This window comes from Rhineura floridana, chromosome 5, assembly GCF_030035675.1.
Source record: "Rhineura floridana isolate rRhiFlo1 chromosome 5, rRhiFlo1.hap2, whole genome shotgun sequence".
Classification (NCBI taxonomy): Eukaryota; Metazoa; Chordata; class Lepidosauria; order Squamata; family Rhineuridae; genus Rhineura; species Rhineura floridana.
Genome location: NC_084484.1, coordinates 47,367,793 through 47,375,112, shown reverse-complemented (window position 1 = coordinate 47,375,112; position 7,320 = coordinate 47,367,793). Strand labels below are relative to the sequence as shown.

The window sequence follows — 7,320 nt, the reverse complement described above, 5'->3', positions numbered from 1 at the left end:
AGCACACAAATGTTAAGAGGGGTATGGGGACGTATGGAGCATGTACGTTATAGCGAGGCAACGTTAAGTGAAGCAACGTTAAGCGGGGTATACCTGTATTCTACCAAGTTATGATAAGAATTCTATCACAAATCTGCACCTGATCAGAGATCTGGAGAATGGCACTATGGCTCGCTTACCAAGTGGTTAGCTTCATGTAACGTGGCACCTGGAAAATAGTTTCCCAAAGTATCAGCAAATCAATTAATTGAGGGACTCCCAACTTGAAGGAAGCTGGCTCTCTGTTGGATTGGCTTCACAGGGAAAGTAATTGAAACCTGGTTTAAAGTTTAGGCAGTCAGGTCCAATAAGCCCACTATTTGCCATTGGGAGAAAAACATCTAAATCCTGTTGCAAAATAAAGCTTGATGTAAATAAAGCTAGTTATTACTGTGCAAAATCAATTTCTATTTTCTAATAGTGTAGCAGCGTTATCTTGATTGGAAACTTCCCCTTTTGAAAAAGTAGTTTAAAGGTTTTTTTAATATACATGTTCAGCAATTTAGGGATGGTTGGAACCACTCAGATGTGATAGGAATATACGAAGCTGCCTTACAATGAGTCAGACCATTGGTCCATCGAGCCAGTAATGCCTGCATAGACTGGCAGCAGATTTCCAGAATTTCAGGCAGGACTCTCTCGCAGCCCTACCTGGACATGCCAAGGATTGAACTTGGGACTTTCTGCATGGAAGGCAGATGCTCTACCACTGAGCTACAGCCCTTCCCCTAAATGGATCTCAACTTGCCTAAAAGTTGATAAGATAGCTTAGATCAACAATGTTTTGGCATCTTCATTCAAAAACAAGCTGACAGTGCAATCCTGTGCAGGAACCTGTCAGCAAGCACCTTTAGAGACCTTAAATAGGAAGGAGCATAGGAAACTGCCTTTTACTGAGTCAGGCCATTGGTCCATCTAGCTCACTATGTCTACCCTGACTGGCAGGGGCTCTCCAAGGTTTCAGGCAGGAATGTCTCCCAGCCCTACCTAGAAATGCCAGGGATTGAACCTGGGACGTTCTGCATGCAAAGCAGGTGCTCTACCACTGAGCTATAGCCCTTCCCCTAACCTACTGCATCTTGGTGAGGACCGCTATGAATTTATCTAGCTCTGCCAAAACTCCAGAGTGGACCACGGAAGGGCTTCCAAAATTAATTCCATAACTCCCATGCCTGCATTTGAGGCTGTCATATGGAGAAAATTTAGGACAGTACAGGGAATATATTAGACACCCCCCCTCGGCATCTTACAATCTTAGATATAAGCAGGGGGTGGCTTTAAAAAACAGTATCTTTCTCATTGAAGTGTTTCTCTGCTCTTTCAGGAAGCAAGTTAGTGGGAAGAGTTGTTAGAACTCCCAGATTAAAATCTAACCCAGAGTAGAATTCAGGGGCTGTAATGTTGGAAATATTAAAGACTGGTATTATGAGTCACTGACGTTTCACATTCCAAGCCAAACAACTATTAATTGATGGTATAAGAACATAAGAACATAAGAACATAAGAAGAGCCTGCTGGATCAGGCCAGTGGCCCATCTAGTCCAGCATCCTGTTCTCACAGTGGCCAACCAGGTGCCTGGGGGAAGCCCGCAAGCAGGACCCGAGTGCAAGAACACTCTCCCCTCCTGAGGCTTCCGGCAACTGGTTTTCAGAAGCATGCTGCCTCTGACTAGGGTGGCACAGCCCAGCCATCACGGCTAGTAGCCATTGATAGCCCTGTCCTCCATGAATTTGTCTAATCTTCTTTTAAAGCCGTCCAAGCTGGTGGCCATTACTGCATCTTGTGGGAGCAAATTCCATAGTTTAACTATGCGCTGAGTAAAGAAGTACTTCCTTTTGTCTGTCCTGAATCTTCCAACATTCAGCTTCTTTGAATGTCCACAAGTTCGAGTATTATGAGAGAGGGAGAAGAACTTTTCTCTATCCACTTTCTCAATGCCATGCATAATTTTATACACTTCTATCATGTCTCCTCTGACCCGCCTTTTCTCTAAACTAAAAAGCCCCAAATGCTGCAACCTTTCCTCGTAAGGGAGTCGCTCCATCCCCTTGATCATTCTGGTTGCCCTTTTCTGAACCTTTTCCAACTCTATAATATCCTTTTTGAGATGAGGCGACCAGAACTGTACACAGTATTCCAAATGCGGCCGCACCATAGATTTATACAACGGCATTATGATATCGGCTGTTTTATTTTCAATACCTTTCCTAATTATCGCTAGCATGGAATTTGCCTTTTTCACAGCTGCCGCACACTGGGTCGACATTTTCATTGTGCTGTCCACTACAACCCCGAGGTCTCTCTCCTGGTCGGTCACCGCCAGTTCAGACCCCATGAGCGTATATGTGAAATTAAGATTTTTTGCTCCAATATGCATAATTTTACACTTGTTTATATTGAATTGCATTTGCCATTTTTCCGCCCATTCACTCAGTTTGGAGAGATCTTTTTGGAGCTCTTCACAATCCCTTTTTGTTTTAACAACCCTGAACAATTTAGTGTCGTCAGCAAACTTGGCCACTTCACTGCTCACTCCTAATTCTAGGTCATTAATGAACAAGTTGAAAAGTACAGGTCCCAATACCGATCCTTGAGGGACTCCACTTTCTACAGCCCTCCATTGGGAGAACTGTCCATTTATTCTTACTCTCTGCTTTCTGCTTCTTAACCAATTCCTTATCCACAAGAGGACCTCTCCTCTTATTCCATGACTGCTAAGCTTCCTCAGAAGTCTTTGGTGAGGTACCTTGTCAAACGCTTTTTGAAAGTCTAAGTACACTATGTCCACTGGATCACCTCTATCTATATGCTTGTTGACACTCTCAAAGAATTCTAATAGGTTACTGAGACAGGACTTTCCCTTGCAGAAGCCATGCTGGCTCTGCTTCAGCAAGGCTTGTTCTTCTATGTGCTTAGTTAATCTAGCTTTAATAATACTTTCTACCAGTTTTCCAGGGACAGAAGTTAAGCTAACTGGCCTGTAATTTCCGGGATCCCCTCTGGATCCCTTTTTGAAGATTGGCGTTACATTTGCCACTTTCCAGTCCTCAGGCACGGAGGAGGACCCGAGGGACAAGTTACATATTTTAGTTAGCAGATCAGCAATTTCCCATTTGAGTTCTTTGAGAACTCTCGGGTGGATGCCATCTGGGCCCGGTGATTTGTCAGTTTTTATATTGTCCATTAAGCCTAGAACTTTCTCTCTCGTTACCACTATTTGTCTCAGTTCCTCAGAATCCCTTCCTGCAAATGTTAGTTCAGGTTCAGGGATCTGCCCTATATCTTCCACTGTGAAGACAGATGCAAAGAATTCATTTAGCTTCTCTGCAATCTCCTTATCGTTCTTTAGTACACCTTTGACTCCCTTATCATCCAAGGGTCCAGTCGCCTCCCTAGATGGTCTCCTGCTTTGAATGTATTTATAGAATTTTTTGTTGTTGGTTTTTATGTTCTTAGCAATGTGCTCCTCAAATTCTTTTTTAGCATCCCTTATTGTCTTCTTGCATTTCTTTTGCCAGAGTTTGTGTTCTTTTTTATTTTCTTCATTTGGACAAGACTTCCATTTTCTGAAGGAAGACTTTTTGCCTCTAAGAGCTTCCTTGACTTTGCTCGTTAACCATGCTGGCATCTTCTTGGCCCTGGCAGTACCTTTTCTGATCTGCGGTATGCACTCCAGTTGAGCTTCTAATATAGTGTTTTTAAACAACTTCCAAGCATTTTTGAGTGATGTGACCCTCTGGACTTTGTTTTTCAGCTTTCTTTTTACCAGTCCCCTCATTTTTGTGAAGTTTCCTCTTTTGAAGTCAAATGTGACCGTGTTGGATTTTCGTGGCAATTGGCCATTTACATGTATGTTTAATTTAATAGCACTGTGGTCACTGCTCCCAATCGGTTCAACAACACTTACATCTCGCACCAGGTCCCGGTCCCCACTGAGGATTAAGTCCAGGGTTGCCATCCCTCTGGTCGGTTCCATGACCAACTGGTCTAGGGAATAGTCATTTAGAATATCTAGAAACTTTGCTTCTTTGTCATGACTGGAACACATGTGCAGCCAGTCTATGTCCGGGTAGTTGAAGTCACCCATTACTACCACATTTCCTAGTTTGGATGCTTCCTCGATTTCATATCTCATCTCAAGGTCTCCCTGAGCATTTTGATCAGGGGGACGATAGATCGTTCCCAGTATTAAGTCCCTCCTGGGACATGGTATCACCACCCACAACGATTTTGTGGAGGAGTCCGCCTCTTTTGGGGTTTCGAGCTTGCTGGATTCAATGCCTTCTTTCACATATAGAGCAACTCCGCCACCAATACGTCCTTCCCTGTCCTTCCGATATAGTTTATATCCAGGGATAACCGTATCCCACTGGTTTTCTCCATTCCACCAGGTCTCCATTATGCTCACTATATCAATGCTCTTCTCTAAGACCAAGCACTCCAGTTCTCCCATCTTGGTTCGGAGGCTCCTAGCATTAGCGTACAGGCACTTGTAAGCAGTGTCTCTCTTCAAGTGTCTTTGGCACTTGTGGTTTGGCCTGTGGTAATTTTGCTCTTCTGAATTTATATGCTGTGCCCCTGCTCTCACAATGCCTACTTCTAGGCCTACCCCTTTTAAAATTTCATCATTTCTTTGGTTTTTTATCCCAGGGGGGAGGTTTATTCTGAACCGGACCTTTCTCAGCTCCTGTCAGGTTTCCCCCCTCAGTCAGTTTAAAAGCTGCTCTGCTACCTTTTTAATTTTAAGTGCCAGCAGTCTGGTTCCATTCTGGCTCAAGTGGAGCCCGTCCCTTTTGTACAGGCCCGGCTTGTCCCAAAATGTTCCCCAGTGCCTAACAAATCTAAACCCTTCCACCCGACACCATCGTCTCATCCACGCATTGAGACTGCAAAGCTGGGCCTGTCTGGCTGGTCCTGCACGTGGAACCGGTAGCATTTCAGAGAAAGCCACCTTGGAGGTCCTGGCTTTCAGCATCCTACCTAGCAACCTAAATTTTGCTTCCAGGACCTCACGGCTGCATTTCCCCATGTCGTTGGTGCCAACGTGCACCACGACCACTGACTCCTCCCCAGCACTGTCTACCAAACTATCTAAACGACGGGCGATATCCGCAACCTTCGCACCAGGCAGGCAAAACACCTTGCGGTCTACACGCCCATCACACACCCCACTGTCTATGTTCCTAATGATCGAATCACCCACTACAAGGATCCCTCCACCCCCTGGAGATATATCCTCGGCACGAGAGGATAGCTGCTCATCCCCCAAGGAATGGGTCCCTTCTAAGGGATCGTTTCCCTCTTCCTCAGCTGGATGCTCTCCTTCCCCGAGACCATCGTTCTCCATGATAGCAGGAGAGCTAACTAGTTCCAAGGCTCCTCAACAGGCAAGGAAGAGTCGGCACAAACACCTGCATTCCTGGATCAGTCCAGAACCCACCAAAAAGTACTGGATCTGTTCTAGAAATGCTCCCATCCCTAGTGATCTAGATTCTATTGGAAAATCCTATCCTATAGGAAACACTGCTGTGCCATTTCAAATGTTATATCCACACACTATGCACTGTTGACATAGAATTATGATATGTTCTAATGTTCACTTGAACTAGTCAATGATTATCAATATCTTGGCACAGTCCTTAACCAAAATGGAAACAATAGTCAAGAAATCAGAAGAGGACTAGGACTGGGGAGGGCAGCTATGAGAGAACTAGAAAAGGTCCTCAAATGCAAAGATGTATCACTGAACATCAAAGTCAGGATCATTCAGACCATGGTATTCCCGATCTCTGTGTATGGATGTGAAAGATGGACAGTGAAAAAAGCAGATGAGAGAAAAATCAACTCATTTGAAATGTGGTGTTGGAGGAGAGCTTTGCATGTACCATGGACTGTGAAAAAGACAAATAATTGGGTGTCAGAACTAATTAAACCAGAGCTATCACTAGAAGCTAAAATGATGAAACTGAGGTTATCATACTTTGGACACATCATGAGAAGACATGATTCACTAGAAAAGACAATAATGCTGGGAAAAACAGCAGGTAGTAGAAAAAGAGGAAGGCCAAACAAGAGATGGATTGATTCCATAAAGGAAGTCACAGACCTGAACTTACAAGATCTGAGCAGGGTGGTTCATGACAGATGCTCTTGGAGGTCACTGATTCATAGGGTCACCATAAGTCGTAACTGATCTGAAGGCACATAACAACAACAACAAAATTGGAGGTCATTGATTCATAGGGTTGCCATAAGTCGTAATCGACTTGAAGGCATATAACAACAACAAATGTTCACTTAGCAGAGTTGTGGCTTCTTTTGCATATCATTTGATTGTTGTAGACTAAAACATCCACCACAGAGTGCAATTCTATGTCAACTCAGAAGTAAGACCCAATGAGGATTATTCCCAGGAAAATGTCTATATAATTAGAATTCGGGATAGAATTTTCTGAAAATCTCAACATCACACTTATCTACCAACACTTTTTTTTAGCTCAGCTTGGTGCCCCCCTCAGTGTGGTGCCCTAGGCCAGCCCTAAATGAGACTGGCATGTGCAATCCTGTGGCTCTTCCATGGACAACATTTAAGAATAGCGGTTAAGAAATTTCATTATGTAACAGTATTAAAAAGTTGACACCTGAATATTCTTATCTTTCTCTTCCATCCCCATTCTTTCCTTTTGTATCTTGCCTCTTAGATTGTGAGGTCAGAGGAATCTGTTGAAAGTGGACTATCAAGCGGACTCTTGCTATCAATATTTTTGGCTTTAGCTCTCTGCAACAAAAGTTTATTTGTTACCGTGCACACAATATATGTAGAGAGTGCTTTGCAAAGTGCATTATTTACATATTCAATTACATATAATTGCTACTGTCCCTCATTATTATAACATGTAAAGTGCCTTAGGTTGTTTGGCAGAAAAAAATTATATATAAATGCAATAAGAAAGTAAATAATATTGACTTCTGAAAGAATTCTTTTTTTCTCTGGGCTAGAGATACCTATTTAATATTATACATTCTGACTTCATTATTTCTTTAATGGTCTCTAATAAGAACTGAACTTCCTTTCTCTCTTATCTTTCTGACAATACTATTCTCCATATATCACTTGAAGTTTTAAATTCAGGTAATGAACTGTCTGTAGTCTTTGTTCTAGATTTAATAGGACAGTTTGCTTTTATGCTCTTTATGATGTGGGCCAGATGCAGGATTCTTTTTTTTGTCTAAATACTGAATTGGGAATGGAAGGTTAGACTTTTTGGTGAAGGGAGGAG

At 42.9% G+C, this 7,320-nt stretch overlaps 1 non-coding gene across 1 annotated transcript; it reads right to left on the bottom strand.

The window, feature by feature from the left end:
• Positions 1-691: 691 nt before the first annotated feature.
• On the bottom strand, positions 692-762 carry TRNAG-UCC (transfer RNA glycine (anticodon UCC)). Its single transcript has one exon. It is a non-coding gene; the product is annotated as a tRNA-Gly (tRNA).
• Between the last annotated feature and the right edge of the window lie 6,558 nt (positions 763-7,320).